The sequence below is a fragment of the Lygodium microphyllum genome, chromosome 21 (assembly GCF_053477565.2).
Source record: "Lygodium microphyllum isolate KBCC chromosome 21, Lygodium_microphyllum_v1.1.10, whole genome shotgun sequence".
Classification (NCBI taxonomy): domain Eukaryota; kingdom Viridiplantae; phylum Streptophyta; class Polypodiopsida; order Schizaeales; family Lygodiaceae; genus Lygodium; species Lygodium microphyllum.
In genome coordinates, this window is record NC_141155.1 from 43,444,676 (window position 1) to 43,463,640 (window position 18,965).

An 18,965-nucleotide genomic window follows, 5' to 3' on the forward strand; every position below is an offset into this window, starting at 1 on the left:
GAGCCTTTGGTTCTTGTTCTTTTTTATGTCTATGGACCTATGCCTTATCAATCATTAGGAGGCATGAAGTCATTCGTCACATTTATTGATGATTACTCAACTAAGGTATGGGCATATCACATAAAGTTGAAATCTCATGTTTTGGCTACCTTTCAATGTTTGCTTACATTGGTTGAGATCTAGTCTAGGTATAGGCTAAAATGCCTACTGTCAAATAATACGGGTGAGTATGTCTCTAAATCCTTTAAGAGATTTTCAATGAGAGGGATAGTAAGCATTAGTTCACCATCCCGTATACCCCACCCCAAAATGGTATGGCTGAGTGCATGGGTAAGACAATACACGAAAGTATCCATAGTATGCTTAGCCAAACAAGCTTACCACAACAATTTTGGGCTAAGGAAGTGAGTATTGGTATACACTTGATCAATCAATCTCCTTACAATATTATTAACTTTCAAGTTACAAAGGAGGTGTGGTCTAGAAAACCTCCCTCATATGCTCATTTGCATGTCTTTGGTTGTGAGACTTTTTGCCATGTATCCAAGGACAAGTGCACAAAGTTGGATCCTAAGTCCGTGAAATATATATTTCTTTGTTATGGGGTTGCAAGTGAGATGGGCTATCACCTATGGGATCCACATGCTCGAAAATTCATCCATAGCCATGATGTAGTTTTTCATGAAGAAAATATGCATAAAAATTTGAGCGGATAGTCGAGATACATAGAGTTGTATTTTAGGAGGACGGTCCTCTTCCTGTATAGCTAGCTAGATAGCCTACAATAGCACCTAATGCTCTAGAATTCCACAACCATGATGTTAGAAAAAATGTGTAGGCTTCTAAGCGTGCCTTGAGACACTGCCTTGAGATGCTTTGCTAGAGCTAGACATCCTGTTGAGGGGTTTTGAGCCCTCCATTGATTATGTGATGGTGACAGATGCAAGTGAGTCTCTCACTTATGATGAAGTCATGCACCATGGTGATAGTCACTCTTGGGAGAGGGCCATGCAATTAGAGTTTGACTCTTTACAAAAAAAAATCATACGTGGGAATTGGTTCCTTCTTGGTGGAAAACGTACATTGCCATGCAAGTGGATGTGTAAGTTTAACATCACCCTTGGACACCCCAAGCCTACCTATAAGGCCACATTGGTTGCTAAGGGTTTAAATAGGAGCATGGTACTGACTTCAAGGAAGTCTTTTCTCATGTAGTCAAGATGACTACCTTACACTTGGTATTAGTATTGGTTTCTCAGTTATATCTATACCTTTATCAGATGGATGCCAAGGTGACTTTCTTACATGGAGACTTGCATGAGGAGATCTATATGCAACAACCTAAGGGCTTTGAGAAAAAAGGCAAGGAACACCTAGTGTGCAGATTGAGAAAAGGCCTTTATGGCCTTAAGTAGGCACCTAGGGAATGGTACAATAATTTTGATGTTTTTATGCATTTACAGGGCTATACATGCAGTGATATGGATTCGTGTTTATACAGAAAAAGGCTCATGATGACAACCTTTTGATTTTGGCACTCTATGTGGATGACATGTTGATTGCTGCGAGTGTTGTTGATGAGCTAGATCCTCTGAAAAGTCAGGTCAAGAAGAGTTTTGGGATGACAGGCTTGGGCAGACCTCATATTTTCTTGGGATTGGCATTATATGTGACCTCTCTCAAGGGCTTTTTTACTTATCATAGAAGGAATATATCCAAAAGGTCCTTGAGTGATTTCATATGCAGGATGTTAAGCATATTGGTCATCCTTTGCATTCCTATGCCAAGGTAAGCCAAGTCAATTGCCCATTGTCTAATGATTAGAAAACTGAGATGGCCATGATCCCTTATGTATCCGCAGTGGATGGTTTGATGTATGCCATAATAGCCACGCCTCCTAACATAGCTTTTGTAGTGAGAGTTGTGGCATGCTATATGGCTACACCTAGCATGTGGCATTGGGATCCCATCAAGGGTATCATGAGGTATGTGAAGGGCACAATAGATATGTGCATATGTTATGGTGGCTATGATACAAGAGTTGTGGGGAACACTGAGTCTCATGTATAGGGTGCAGAAGTACATGGCCCTCTCTACTACTACAGAGGCTGAGTATGTTGCAACCACTGAGGCTAAAGGCTCTCTTGTTAGGTTGTTTAACCTTGGTATGACTGAGGTCATCTCTACACTATATTCAGATTCTGTGAGTGCTATTCAATTAGCCGAGAATTCAATCTTTCATACGAAGACGAAGCACATTGAGGTGCAGTGCCACTTTATCAAAGAGATTGTTGAGGAGACGTTTGTTGACCTTGTTAAGATCTCAACTGACGTGCTCACGAAAAGTCTCTCAGTAGAGCGTTTTGTCTTCCTTAGGAAGATGATGAGTATTGGCTGAGATAATCTCTATTCCTCATCCTATTGTACTCTATAACCACCTTGTACTTTGTCTTTTTTTTTTTGTTCCCTCTTCACTCAAGGCATGTTCACCTATATGTGGGAGGTTTTTGGAAATAAAGGCACTTGTGCCTAGCTACCAGTGTATTCCTACAGTAATGACACTACTTGCACCTGCATATTGTAGAGGCCGAGCATCCATCACTATCATTTCATTATTTATTTTTTTAGTGACATTTGAATAAAGGGAAGGCCAGTCACATATTGTGATTGTTAGAGTTTCCACATCTTGAGTCTCTCTCCCTTGCTCTCTTGCTCCATCCACCATAGCTCACACCTCTCTTGCTTCTACTTACTTGTGCTTCCACTTGGGTTTCTTCACCCTTGCTCTCCCTTTCTCTCTTACTCCATCCACCATAGCTCACACCTCTCTTGCTTCTACTTACTTGTGCTTCCAATTGGGTTTCCACATCTTGAGTCTCTCTCCCTTGCTCTCTTACTCCATCCACCATAGCTCATACCTCTCTTGCTTCTACTTACTTGTTCTTCCACTTGGATTTCTTCACCCAAACCTCATGAAAAGTCTATGAAGTGTATGGAGGACAAAGAGGAGCCGTTGTTGCAAAGAGGAGGCGCCGAATCCATCCAGGGGCCTTTGTAGTGAGTGCATTGTTCCCTCTTGCTTTGTTTTTATTTTTTCTCATTTTCTTTTACTTTTTTTTGTTAAACATCATGTGTATTGAGAGAGAAAGAGAGGAAATGAGAGAGGGAGAGAAAGAGAGAAAAGGAAAGAAGGAACGAGAGAGCGAGGGAGAAAGCATTAAACATAATAGGGAAAGAGAGAAAGAGAGGGAGAGGGAGGAAAGGAGGGAGAGAGAGAGGGAGAGAGAGGTTGTTGTTATTATCGTTATTGTTTTATTTCTTCATTTCTTTTTTTCTTGTTTATGGTTGTTGTGATAGTAGTAGTAATAGTAGTAGTAGCAATGGCAGTGGCAGTGGCAGTGGCAGTGGCAGTGGTAGCAGTGGCAGTGGCAGTGGCAGTGGCAGTGGCAGTGGCAGTGGCAGTGTAGCGGTAGTGGTAGTTGCTATTGTTTAATTTCTTATTTTATTATTTGTTGTTGTTGTGGTAGTCATAATAGTATGAGTGGTAGTGGTAGTGATAGTAATAGTTGTTGTTTAATTTTTTATTTTCTTGTTTGTTGTTGTTGTGGTAGTCATAGTCGTGGTCGTACTCATCGTAATTGTGGTTGTAGTAGCAGTACTACCAGTAGTAATAGTATTTTACTTGTTTGTTGTTGTTGTTGTTGTAGTTTTTCTTTTCTTTTCTTGTTTATTGTTGTTTAGTTTTCTTATTTGTTGTTGTTGTTGTAGTAGTAGTAGTAGTAGTTTTTTCTTCTTTTCTTGTATGTTGTTGTTCTAGTAATAGTAGTAGTAGTTGTTGTTTTCTTTTTTCTTCTTTTCTTGTTTATTATAGTGGTGGTGGTAGTGGTAGTGGTAGTGGTTTGTTGTTGTGGTAGTCATAGTCGTAGTAGTAGTAGTAGTAGTAGTAGTAGTAGTAGTAGTAGTAGTAGTAGTAGTAGTAGTAGTAGTAGTAGTAGCTTTCTTGTTTGTTCTTGTTCTTATTGTTGTTGTTGTTATAGTAGTTTCTTTTCTTTTCTTGTTTATTGTTGTTGTTGTTGTTATAGTAGTTTCTTTTCTTTTCTTGTTTATTGTTGTTTAGTTTTCTTCTTTGTAGTAGTAGTAGTAGTAGTTGTTGTTGTTGTTGTTTTTTCTTCTTTTCTTGTTTTTTGTAGTGGTAGTGGTAGTAATAGAGAGAGAGAGAGAGATGCTTTATTCAAGGACATTGGTAGTAGAGAGAGAGAGATGTATTATTGAAGAAAATGAGAGAGGGAGAGGAAGAAAAAAAGAAAGAAGGAATGAGAGAGAGGAAATAAACATACAACATAATAAAGAAAGAGAAAAAGAGAGAAAGATGGAAGGAGAGAAGAGAATGAATGGATAGAAAACAAAGAGAAGTACTGGTGAGGTCCGATGAGGTCTGGTGCAATACCACGAGACGGAAGACACTCCGACATATGTTAATTTGTGGATGGGTGGAGACTTTGTATATGTTAATTTTGTTGAGTTACAAGAGAAGAAATCCCTTCTCAAACAATTTAAGAAAGAAAAAAAGAATGATAACAAAAACTAATTTTTTATCATAACATAGACCAAATGGAAAATGATGAAGGTCGTGATGTGTTAGCTATATATAGTCTGTCTATATATAGCGCCCTAGGTCCCCTCTATATATTCCTATCATGTGTGCTCAGTTGACACACTTCTGGGGTTTCACTTCCGGTGTCTCATATCTCTCTGTTAGCTATATATAGTCTGTCTATATATAGCGCCCCAGGTCCCCTCTATATATTCCTATCATGTGTACTCAGTTGACACACTTCTGGGGTTTCACTTTCGGTGTCTCATATCTCTCTTCTCTCCTCTCTTCCTTTCATCTCTCGTCTTCCTCGCAGTTTCCAACAATGGTATCAAAGTGGAGGGTTAGGCTCCCACGATCTAGTCTCAGTCACGATGGGAAATCCCCCGTCGGGAGGACAACCCTGCCGAGTTTGCATTTCTGCATGCAAGCCTCATTTCGCAGAGGCCGGACTCGGGGACTTTTGCTCAGGTGGTAGTTCTAGACATATGCCCAAAGCATCCCATCCTTCCTTACCCAGTGAGGCTTCCCTTGCGCGAACGAGTCAAATAGAGACTCAAGCAGGAGCAGAAGAAGTAAGGGAAGCAGAAGACGACACCGCATAGTCAGACTAAGAAGAGGAGGAAGAAGATGAGTAAGCGAAGGAAGGGCGTAAGCAGGAAGACGATGATGAGGAAGAGGAAGAGGATGTGTGTAGAATTTGTCGCACTCCCGGGGATGCGGCCTCTCCTCTCTATTATCCTTGCGCTTGCAGTGGTAACATGAAGGAAGGGCGTAAGTAGGAAGACGATGACGAGGAAGAGGAAGAGGATGTGTGCATAATTTGCCACACTCCCGGGGATGCGGCCTCTCCTCTCTATATTGCCTTCTTTAATGGCTCACTCACAGTAATGCGCGGCAATGCGAGGTGTGCAAACATCCCTTTGCTTTTTCACCAGTTTACGCAGAAAATGCACCAACAAGGTTATCATTTCAGGAGTTTGTGGTAGGGATGGCACTCAAGGCTGGCAATAGCATGCATTTCTTTCTGAGATTAGCTTTTGTGCTTTTGCTATGTGGCTGGTCTTTATACCTTTCACAACATACTGGATATGGTGCTTTACATTTGTCAGGAGTATTTCTGAAGGCCAAAAACTGTTCTTTGACTGCTTGACTCCTGGCTTACTTTTCACAGACTGTCTTCATGGATTTTTATTATCAGCAGGGATTGTGTTCATTTTCCTTGGTGTGACTTCACTTAGGGAATGTTTTCGTCACTTGCGAGAAATAGGTGCTCATGGATTTGAAAGAGAGGAGGATGTTATTGACAGAAAGCCTGGTGTTAGAGCAGGGAAACGGCAAGCACAAGGTCATGCTTTAATTGGGGAGAGGCATGGGGTATTGCAGGTGCTCAAGAAAACCTTGGACTAGCAAACAGAGAAGGTCAAGGTTTGGCTGCAGGTGCTGGACAAATTCTTCGGAGAAATGCAGAAAATGTGGCTGCACGCCTGGAAATGTAGGCTGCCCGATTAGAAGCACATGTGGAACAAATATTTGGTGGAGCAGATGATGTGGATGGCGCATAAGATGTGCCTTTTGATGAGCTGGTTGGGATGCAGGGTCCTGTTTTCCATTTAATAGAGAATGCAATTACTGACATGGTTCTTACATTGACAGGTTTTGGCAAGCAATGCTATATTTCTGGCTTTGGTGGCTTTTGTTCCATTCACATTGGGTCCGATAGTCCTCTCTACTATAACTAAGATGATGGCTCCTTAATCTCTTAGCACAAAGCTTTCAGCTCCAACCTTTCCTAGTACTAACTATATTCCTCCATCAGTTAATACATCCCAGGCTACCAATTATGTTCAGTTTGTTAGTGAAATTTTTAGCTCAGGAAATATGAGCTTTGGTGCATATCCGAGGCTACCAATTATGTTCAGTTTGTTAGTGAAATTTTTAGCTCAAGAAATATGAGCTTTGGTGCAGTAGTTGAATCCCTAGCTGCTTTCCCAAGTATGGATGGAGCTGAAAAGTCCACAAGCACTCTAGTTGATTCCCTAGGTTTCTCTAATGCTTCTACTATCACAGTAGGTTATGGTGTTATTCTCCTCTGTGTCAGTTGTTATCTTTGCCTAATGGCTTTAATCAAACTCAGTAGAGGGGAGCCATTGACAGTAGGGCGGATTCACGGTTTGAGCTCAATGGTTGAGGCTGCTCCATTTGTGGCAAGACATGTTGTGGGAGGGCTGAATTACTTGATGACATTGTTCAAAGTTGCTTTCCTGTTGCTAATTGAGCTTGGAGTCTTTCCTTTGATGTGCGGGTGGTGGTTGGACATATGTACTCTAAGCCTGTTGGGTGGGAATGTTGCAAATTGTGTTGCATTCTTTTGGGCTTTACCTCTCACAAGTTCTCTGCTACATTGGCTCTTATCCTATCTGTACATGGAAAAATATTGGTGTGGCTCTTGCTTGCCATTGATGAGCGTCTATATTCTAGCTGATGATACATTGTTTCGTTTATATTAATTCCAGCTGATGAGGGTCTATATTCCAGCTGATGACATATTATTTCGTTTATATTCTTTCCAGCTGATGAGTGTCTATATTCCAGCTGATGAAAAATTGTTTTATTTATATTCTGTTCATGGGGCCCCATATGTGTTATGTTGTCTACAGAGCGGCGTCGCAAACTGTCTCTATAGACCTTGTGTTTTTCTAATGTCACTGTAACGTTTTTCTTTAAGTTTAGATGTGACAGATATACTGCTTATATCCCAAGTTCAGTTGAAGGAATTTCTCGGAGATTTTATCTTTTGCAGTGATGTCGCTTATCCTTATTTTACATGTTGTATATTTAGGAGTGATAAAGCTATATTGATGCCTCTGAATAGGCTGTTGTAATTCAGGAGTGATGTAGCTCCTGAGTAATGTAGCTCCTTTGATGCCTATGAATAGGATCTTGTAAGTTCAACTTTGTAATTTTATATTTTGAATATTAATATAACAGTAGGCCTATATAGAGCTGTGGGTTTTTTCTTTGAGCCCTCAAGGGTCTTTTCATCCATAGTAAGGGATCTTTATTTGAGCGGGGGTGTTAGCTATATATAGTCTGTCTATATATAGCTTTCCAGGTCCCCTCTATATATTCCTATCATGTGTGCTCAGTTGACACACTTCTGGGGTTTCACTTCAGATGTCTCATATCTCTCTTCTCTCCTCTCTTCCTTTCGTCTCTCGTCTTCCTCGTAGTTTCCAACATGATGTTCAAGATCGCGAGGCATATCTTAATCAGTGTGTCCCATGTCCTTTCTCTCAATTTAAGCTAGCAATTAGACGAAAACATCGATTTTTTATAAAACATATACGACGCTTCGGCGAGTTTCAATCTGAGAACATTGATTATGCAATCTCAGATTTTGAGCAAACGATAAGAAAAGTGTATATCAATCATGCATTGTATTCACAAGCTAATTGAATACCATATACAAAAACATTGGGTGTGACTAGCAAATTTTTTATCCACGGAGGTGACATCTCGTTTCAAGGAAGAGTACACCCTTTGTGGCTAGTTAGAAGAGTTCGTGGGCATGCGATGGATGGAGTGTCTGAGCCAATTCACCACTTGGAAGGTACTACCCAATCTATACCATCAATACCAGAGGAGATAGGCAGTCTTCCAGACTAACCTACAACCTTGGAGCCTGAGATGGAGGCAATGATCGATGCATTGATACCCATGGATGTCGAAACTTCTAATTCGCTTAGAGAGGAAGCATTCATACCATTATATAATGGGTGTCGAGTATCTCGCGTGAAGACACTGCTTGCACTCCTAAGTGTGTAAGCAAAATACGGGTGGAGCAATGCGAGTGTGACCGAGTTGTTCAGGTACCTTATACGTATACTTTGTTGATTTCTTTTTGGCACTATCATTAAAAATTTTTGTATTTTTTCAAGGTATTGTATGATTTTTTAAGGTTATTGAAGTATCATATATTACCATTTGTAAATACCATGCCCGAGTCTTGTGATGATGCACGACATGTTTTATGAAAGCTTGGCATGGACTACAACAGCATCCATGCATGTATCAATGATTGCATACTGTTTCGAGGAGAATACGAGACTGTGGAGACATGTCCAAAGTGTGGTGCTCACAAGTATCAACACAACTTGCAAGGGCAAACCATCCCTCAAAACGTTTTTAGATACTTTTCGCTTATGCCCCGCATAAACCACATGTTTCGTACGTTCAGCATGGCAAGCTTGACAACGTGGCATGTGCAGAATAGGTCCACAGATGAAGTTCAATGAATATCAGTGGATTCATGCACATGGAGCCACATTGACTCTACCTTTCCAGGCTTTTTTCGAGAGCGAAGGAATCTTCGGCTTGGTCTTGCTATGGATGGCCTGAACCCATTTGGTCTGCGCTCAACTTCTTATAGTGTATGGTCTATAGTCCTTGTAAACTATAATATCCCTCCATGGCTTTCTATGAAGAAAGGATATCTCATTCTTAGCTTGCTCATTCTCGGCCGCTACAAAGTCAAAAATATGGATGTGTATCTTTGTCCATTAGTCGATGAGCTTAAGATTTTGTGGGAGGAAGGGGTCACTCTGCAAGATATGAGCAAGTGCGATGGTCGATGCTCTACTAATATTCGAGGCATTCTCATGTGGACCATGGATGACTTTTTGGGATTCAGAGAGTGCTCAAGTAAGTAGGCTTTTGTTCTCATTGATAATATCTATCATAGCTCGTTCAAGTTTGTATTCACTAGATAGAGGTGTTGGGACAGCTCTGGTTATCTCAGGTTATTATATATGTCCATTGTGTGGGCCACAGTTTGACTCTCGAAAGTCACGAACCATGAAGAAGATGGTATATCAAGGACACGTCCCTTTCTTGCTATAGGGTCATGAACTCGGGGAAGGTTTTCTTGGACAATCTCGAGCACGTATAAATGCCCAAAGCTGATACGAGCTGAAAATGGTCCACACGGAGTCACATCCAAATGGAATGCGACGGTTCTCAGTTTTCTACGAGTTTTTAGATTGGACCCACTTACAGATCAACCACTTGTTGGATCCCATGCATATTTTCAAGAACGTGGGTAGCTTGCTATGGGACCACATCACAAGAAAGAGAGACACTATAGGGGTATGAATGGATTGAAGAAGGTAGGCAAGATCGAGGCGCTTTGGTCACAGTCGAGTGCTGATAGTTGCTGGTAGCTACCTCGCACTCCTTGGGTTTTGTCCACTAAAGAAGAGCACATTGTGAAGCAAATAGTCAAGTCTATCCACACTCCGATAGGTATGATGCATTCTCTCAAATCTTTATTTTTTAAAGAAGACCAATTATTAGGGCTAAAATCCCATAGAAGGAGATTAAGACGTCCTCTATTGAATTCGCAATGTGGGGAGCAGTAGAGACGGTGTGTCTCTTTGAGAAACACCTACCTACCAGCATACTCACGATACAAATCCATCTTATTCTGCATCATGTAGATGAAGTGGAGAATGCTGGACCTATCCATTCATGATGAATGTTCTTAGAGCGCTTCATGAAAACCCTAAAAGGATTTGTGCAACAATGAGCTCGATCAGAAGGTAGCATGACTGAAAGTTGGTTAGTATCTGAGGCGTTAGTGCATATTTCACAATGGCTACCAACGGTGGATTCAGATAACAATATGCTATGGTCATTGAAGGACGATGATAGACTGACCGGAGATGTGGTGGTTAGAAATGGGGTAGAAAAAAGAATGGATGCTGCAATGGATAAGAAAGTGAATCGCTTTCGTATGTTGCACCATGTCTCTATGGAGACGTGGCTCGCTAGGTACCAGAAAGCTAGGAAATATCAAGAGGAAGAGCGATCTGAATTTGGATGTCGTATACGCCTTCGACCAATTCTATATCCCGAGGGCATGGAGGAGATACCATAGTTTATGACAATGTGATGGTTGCATGAAGCTTTGACCGCACCATCTTGCGAAGGGGGGAGGTCTCAACCGAGGAGTGGGAATTCTCAAGGGGATGTAGCTGAAAGGTGATGACGTGTTTAGGGTTTGTCGTATCTATATTTTATATGCAACCACTAATTGAGTATTTCAATGTATAGTACAAAATATATAGTGCGGCGTGGTCGCGCGGACGGTATTTTCGCGTGGAGCGTATTGACAAAATGCGCTCCATAATAGATTGTGGTATCATGGCAAGGTTTGAGCAAGAGAGCTGACAACGAGCAATTAATCCAAACACAGTTATAGATGAGATGAAGTATTTTGGGAAGTTGCAAAGTATTATCACAGTGGATTACCATAGCTTCTCCATGATCCTATTCTATATGCAATGGTTCAAAGTGGTACTTGAAGGAGCTGGAGCAACAGTTCAAAGAGGTCCATTTGGATTTCTCAAAATAGATTCCGAAAAAAAATGGACGAATTTGCGCGACATGTTTGTGTTGCTGACCCATTGTGAACATGTGCATTAACTCATGTGTTTTTTAATTGTATTATGACATGGTACATGTCACAATAGTTAAATCTCTCTTATACGTGATTGTGAACATGTAATTTTCTATCCAAACCCCCAACAACCTCGATGGTGGTACGTTATACCTTCAGCTCTCTGAAGTGCGAGAGTATATGATCAAAGAAATGTTCTAAGCATAGATGAGAATAGTATGCAAATAGAGGGGTCGATATTGCAAGGGGTGGAGGCCACTGAAATCTTGGAGCATATAGAGGAGCCAATATCGGGTAACAATGATGGAAATATAGAAATCCAAGAATTCTTTGAGAACGCAGTGTACTCATCCTTTTGTGGTGAGATGTCTATTGACCTTCCAGTATATGCGGAGTTATGTTAGGAGATTGACATGGGGCCATAGGGTACTTCATACTTGGAGCATCCACCTACTCAATTTGTTGACGAATCACTTATAAGGATACATAAGATATGCATTTTAAGTAAGATCATTTTTTAAAGATTTATATTATCGTACTTTGTATGATTTATAATGATTATGCTAACATCAAATTTTGTCTATGCAAGTGACCTTTGTGGATATTTAGATAATCATAAGATCTTCATGAGATTTATATTATCGTACTTTGTTGACGAGTCGAGGGATGAGCGATGAGGAGCTACATGAGATCTTCATATCCATAGCATAAAACTTCATAAGCTTAAAGTTAAAGCTTAGAACTAAGCTTTAAAAAATCTTAGTATCTTTAAACTGAAAATCGGCGGCAGCAGCGGCACATCAACGTGAATTTCGGCATAAAAAACGGCCCCTCCCCCCTCAAAATTCGTCGATCAGTTTAATCCTCTTAAGCTTAAGTCACTTAAGCTTTAAACAAGCTAAATCATTCAAGTTCTCCAAGTCTTGTGATTACTGCAAGTCACAAAGATTAAACAAGTCACAGAAGTAATTACAGACTAATTCCAATTACTCCCATAAAGGCTGTTCCTACGCAGAAGCACAGAACTACAAAATTGTTCCTGGAAGACTCTGTTTACATACGCAGACTTGCTGAACCAATTTCAGCACACGCAGAAGGTCATACACAGTTTTTACGAAGACCAAAAATCCCACAACCGCAAAGGACAAAGACCATGAAAGCCAAACAAAAAAAATCTATAAGCCTTGTATTCCCAACTTTGAGCTACGCTCATCTCGCTAATTGGATTTTGAGAAAGTGAGGTCTTTTGGATTTTTATAGGATGACGAAACAAAACATGGATGATTTAATGGCTGAAGGCGACCTTCCTGAACCTACAATGGAACAAAAATTGGATTTAATTATGATGCAGCTTGATGAAGAACAAAGAGCCCGATAAGCTTTGCAAGTTCAATTGGCCAATTTGCAATGATCTACCACTGACAAAGATGGACCATAACTTGAAGATCTTATCCGACGTACCATCGATGCGACGCTCGAAGCTCAATCCATCCGCAAAGAAACAAAGATAAGTAAAAGAAACTTCAAATTCCATACTTTCAATGGAACTTGAGATGGAAAGACTGTACTTGTATTTATCAGTTAGTTTGATGATTACTTTAATGAAGAGACATACGCTGAAAAAGACAAAATTAAATGTGTCACTAATCATTTAGTCGATCGAGCATCTCTTTGGTGGATTGTGGTTCGCAAGAGCATTGATTGTCCCACTACTTGGGAGAGTTTGAAAAAGAAGTTTTTGCAGAATTTCCTTCCTCCTCAATTCCATGAAAAAGCCACAAAGCAATGGGATCTTCTACAGCAAAGAGATCGTGAGCCTATTTTCCAATACATCGAACGTTTTTGGAATGCCCTATTGCAACTCCGTATGCTCGAAGATGTACCAAAAGCGACTCACAAACGCAAGTTTATGTCTGGCTTACTTGGACATTACTATGCTGAAGTCAATATGTTCAAGCCTACAACCCTTGAAAATGTAAAATTTTTGGCTTATGACACTAAAGACAAGATTCGAGGAAGAGATAAGCGTCCACAACAATTTCAAGCAAATGGTAACTATGGTTCCAAGCAATTCAATTCAAATTTTAGAAGATTTAATCAAAGTCGTTTTCCTTCATCATCTTTCCGTAAATCTTGGAAAAAACCACCTGCTTTGCCATCAAATACCAATCCAAACCCTAAGCCATCCTCACAGCCAAATCCTAATATTCCTAGACTTTTTGCAATTGCCAACAATGTATTTAAAGCTAAACTTATAGTATGTTACAAATGCCATCAACCTGGACATCTAGTAGCCAATTGCCATTCAAAGAAACCACCTGTCCATATCAATTATCTTGGAGCAATGGATAAAGAAGAACGTGAGAAAATGCCTGACTTTACGGAAGATGAGGACGACATTGCTACTCCTTCAGATATTTTACCAGGTATGCCAACTCCACATTCTTTGTTGACAATGAAATGTTTAGTGCATGGAAAAGAAAAGATTATTTTGCATGATGATGGTAGCACACATGATTTTATTTCTGCAAAGTTAGTGAAAGAATTGAATTTACAAACTGTTTCTACACATTATCGCATTAAAGCAGTATTCTTAGGCACAAGATATAATGGAACACAAGAGGTGTATGACTTAGAAATTAAAATTGGTGAATACACTAAAAGAAGGAATTTCTTAGTTGTACCTTTGCAGTCTAGTGATATTATCCTAGGTATGCCTTGGCGTCATCAGTATAATCCTGATATAGATTATTCCACACATTCAATTAAAATTCATTTTCAAGGAAAACAAATTACATTGTATGGTATGCACGTTTCTAATAATTTTCCACTGCTTACTCATACTCAAGCTAAACGTGCATTACGTAAAAGTAGTGAATCTTATTTAATTTGGGTGAATGAACTTCAAGCAAAAGAAAAATATATGTATCTTAGGCATAAACAATTCCTTGCTCAATTTAAAGATTGTTTTGCTGATGATTTACCACCTAGACTACCACCTTCACGTCCTGAATATCACAAAATAGATTTAATTCCTGGTACACAACCACCCTGTAAAGCACCATATAGGCATAATCAAATTGAATAGAAAGAAATTCAAAATCAAGTAGAGGAATTATTAAACAGAGGATTAATTAGACCTAGTAGTTCTCCATTTGGCGCACCTATTTTGTTAGTAAAGAAGAATAATAATACTTATCGCATGTGCATTGATTATCGTGCTCTAAATAAGATTATTGTAAAGAATAGATATCCGATTCCTAGGGTAGATGATCTTATGGATAAACTACAAGGTTCTGCTATATTCAGTAAGATAGATTTTAAATTTGGTTATCATCAAGTGAGATTGGATAAATCTGATATATTCAAAACTGCATTTAGAACACAATTTGGACATTATGAACTAATGCACTTGCTACATTTAGTCGAATGATAAATCACATATTTCTGAAATATCAGCATTGTGTTATAGCATTCTTTGATGATATCTTAGTATTTAGTAAAACCGGGAATGAGCATTATGAACATCTGTCTTTAGTTTTCAAGTTGTTGAAAGATAATCAATTGTATGCTAATCCAGAAAAGAGTGAATTCTTTCAAACAAAAATTGAATATCTAAGTCATATTGTGTCATCAGAAGGTATTAAGGTTGACCCTAAGAAGATAGAAGCAATATTGAATTATCCCATACCAAAAAATGTGCATGCGTTACATTCTTTTCTTGGTCTTGCTAGTTTTTACAGGAAGTTTGTGTGAAATTTTTCATTACTTGCTTTGTTTTTGACTAAACTTTTAAAGAAAGGTATTGTTTATAATTGGTCTGATAATCAACAAAAATCTTTTGATTTATTGAAACATGCATTAACCCATGCTCATATATTACAACTATATGATTTCAATAGACCATTCTTTTTAGTAGTTACTGATGCTAGCGGATCTGGAATAGGAGCTGTACTTATGCAATATAATTATCCCATAGCCTATTTTAGTTGTAAACTGAAACCATCTGAACTTAAATATTCTACATATGATAAAGAATTGTTAGCTATTGTACAAGCCTTACGTCAATGGAAACATTACTTAATGGGTTCTGAGTTTATGATTAAGACTGACCAATAAAGTATTAGACATCTCCTTAGTCAATCCCAAATATCTGACCAACATATCAAATGGGCAGCTTTCATTCAGAGTTTTCATCCCCTTATCCAATATCAACCAGGAAAAGAGAATGTAGTAGCCGATGCTTTAAGTAGAAGACCGACCATTCATAATTTTTCTCTCATATCATTTGATTCTCTTATCCCTATGAAAGATATTTATCATTAGGATATTACTTTTCAAGCTGATTGGAATAAATTAGTTGGAAATAACTGGATTCCTATCGATTCATTGTCTTACAGTAATGGATTCATGTTTTATGAAAAGAGATTATGTGTTACAGTTCCATTTAGATCTTTTGTTTTGAATGAGATTCATTGTCTTCCATATCAAGGTCATAGAGGTATTATATCTACTTTGCGTACATTGACTGAAGATTTTTATTGGCCAAATATGGATACTAATGTATCTAACTTTGTTTCTGAATGCTAGTTTGTTAAAGAGTTAAGAGACATCATGGTAAACAGTATGGTTTACCAATGCCTTTATCTATTCCATCACGACCATGGAAACAAATTTCTATGGATTTTATTACTATTTTACCTAATACTAAAGCTAACCATGATATGATTTGGACTATGGTAGACAGGTTTAGCAAACAAGCATATTTCATTCCATGCAAGAAAACATTAACATCATCTCAAGCAGCTCAATTGTTTTTGAAAACTGTTTTCACTAACCATGGATTACCAAAAGTTATTATTTCTGATCGTGATTCTAGATTCTGTAATAATTTTTGGATTACTCTATTTGCTAACTTAGGAACAAAGATTGATTTTTCATCTGCATTTCATCCTGAAACAAATGGTCAAACAGAAGCTACTAACAATACTATTTTAGATCTTTTATGTGCTTACACTATTTCAAAACCACATACATGGGATACATATCTACATTTACTTCATTTTGCATATAATAATACACCACACACAGCTACAAAGAAAGCACCATTTGAAGTTATTTATGGTTATAGATTGTCTACACCTGTTGCATCATTATCAAATAAAATTCAAAGTGCTGATGATATTGCTAACATGCACGCTACTATTTTTTATAAAGTTAAAGACATGATTGCCAAATCCCAGCAATCATATACAAAGCAAGCAAATAAGAAAAGACAGGCCATGAATTTCACAGTTGATGACTATGTTTAGTTAAGAATAGAAAAACGTAGATTACAAAGGGTAGATAAACATCCAGTTGTGAAATTAGCTCTTAGATTCTATGGACCATTCAAAATCATTCACAAAATCAATGACAATGCATTTAAGTTAGAACTACCACCACACTGAAAAATTCACAACACCTTTCACATTAGTTTATCACGACCTTTTAGAGGCCAATTACCTGTACACCCTGTCTATGAAAACCCACCTTTGTTAGATGAAGAGATGGAAATCCTTCAGCCTGAAGCTATCATAGATACTGACTTTATGACAACTAGAACTGGCTATAGATATTCTAGATATTTGGTCAAGTTTAAAAACCATCCTGTTGAAGAGGCCCAATGGATGCACACTAGAGACTTAAATGCTTTCCCCACTCTGTTAGCTCCACATTGAGCTAATAGCAATTGAGGACAATTGCTATTCCACCCCGGGGGTATGATGCCAGGAGGCATATTACACGGTGGAGCCACGGTGTATTCCGTGCCACGGTGGATTTCGTGAGGTTTTACGGTGGATTCCATAAACTTTTATTATCGGGGATCATATACAAAGTGGATTATTTGTGCGAGAAGTCGATAGGGACGCCTATCCTTTTCGGGCGTTTCATTAATTTAGTATGTACATGGGTGATTCCATAGCAGGTGATTCTGCAAAATACATATTAAATTAGTAAATGTTTATGAGTTTAGAGTGCACACTCATGATAAATTAAGGTTAGGATTTATTTCTAACTAATTGATTTATTTATGTAGCTGAAGACTGCTAGGTATTCACTTTTGTTGGTTTAATTGTATTATTTTACTAGCGATTGTGAATGCTTCAGTTGATGTGTAGAGATAGCAGCAGTGGCGGTGGAAAGCATTGGAGGATAGTGTGTATTCAAGTTATCATCTATATTTTGATGGGCGCATACCTTAAGCATGGCGTCTATATTTTGTCGCACCTATTTATTAAGGTATTTGATATTTATTTATTATTTTTGTATGTGCATGGGCGTAGGATTTAGATATTTGTATTTGGACATTATATTGGTATGCCTGACTTCTTGGGCACCCTCCCATTAGCTTTATTTCTATTTGGCACTAAAGCAAAATCAAAAGCCAAAAGCATGCTATTTTGTAACTTGGGTTATTATTTAAGCTTGAAGATTATTAATACATAAAATACATGCTTTGTGGAGTGCTCACACAAGGCATGGGGGGAGATTACACCTGATTGGTCTCTTGTTCATGTCATGCATGCTTTTTACATTGAGTTTTGTGCAAAAAGTAGAGTTCTTTTGTTCTTGAGGACCTTCTGACGCTCACTACGCACGCTTACGGTATCCGATCTGTGCATCACTTTGGGAATGTGTTGAGGCGTGAGGTGGAGGATAAATTTGATGGGGAGGATGTGGAAGTTAAATTAAAGGCTATGGGGTCTAAGTTGTTGTGGTTTAGTGCTAGTAGGGCCATGTTGACTTCTACGGCATAGTAGCCGTATTGATGGGGAATGCAGAGTATGGATGGAGGGGGTGACGTGGAGGCTGGGAATGGGATTATGGATGGAGGGGGTGATGGTAATAAAGAAGAAGATGGAAGCGAAGGAGAGAAGGAGATGGAGATGCACAATTTGGACTTTAGATAGTTCGAAGGCTGCTGATTTTTCTGACATAGTGCGAAAGCATACTTCAGCAACTTTAGCAACAACCCTCGTCCCATTGTATTGGAGCTATCAAGAATATGAAGCGACGTAGAGTGAGGAGGGAGATTCTTCTTGTCTTCTCGCATTGCACTACGGGCGGGGAAAATACAAAGCAAGGGCATGAAAACAGAAACAATGAGCTCGTGCATTCGCGTTTTGTTGGAATCTCCCATTATGAAGTGATAAGGGCAAAGAAGGAACTCAAATTCTCACTATCACATTGTATTGGGCCAACCTTTAGTGCGAAGCGAGGATCAAGAGTTCAAGGCCTAGCATTGTTTTGGCTTCCATCAAGTCTCTGTTTCAGTGCGATGGAAGTTAGTTGTCTTCGTATTTAGCTTCCTTATCGTGTTGTGTTAGTTTCAATGGTGGCCAGGACAAAAAAAAACTGCAAGGAAGTTCTTGGTAAAGAAATATTTTGAAGAAGGTGCTGAGAAAATTGTTGAGGAGATAATTGAAGAAATTGTTGTCCCTGTTACACCAGCTGGTAAAGTATGTGAAGGTGAATCCTCAGAGAACAAGTCATCTGGTAAGGTTGAGCCCTCAACTTCTTCTCAACTTTAGCTTGCCAAGGAAGCCCATGTGAGGAAAAAGAAAAAGTCAAGATGGTTTTGCATGTAGAGGTGTTTTGCAGAGATCAGGAAAGCTTAAAAGGCAACTAACCACCTTATTCCTAAGGTTGCATTTTTTAGATTGGTCAAGGAGATATCTAATAGGTTGTCCTCTATTGCTTCTAGGGATGGCCTCAATAAGAGATGGCAACTATCTGCCCTAGTATCCTTGCAAGAGGCAGCATAGGATTTTGTAATAGATTTTATGATTGATGCTTATATTGCAATTGCCCATGCACGTCCAATTACATTAATGAAGGAAGAACTTAGTATGGTTAGTAGACTTAGAT

At 38.9% G+C, this 18,965-nt stretch overlaps 1 pseudogene; it reads left to right on the top strand.

Annotated features, from left to right (window-relative positions):
* The first annotated feature begins 1,833 nt into the window (after positions 1-1,833).
* LOC148017944 (putative E3 ubiquitin ligase SUD1) lies at positions 1,834-18,628 on the top strand (annotated as a pseudogene).
* The last annotated feature ends 337 nt before the right edge of the window (positions 18,629-18,965 follow it).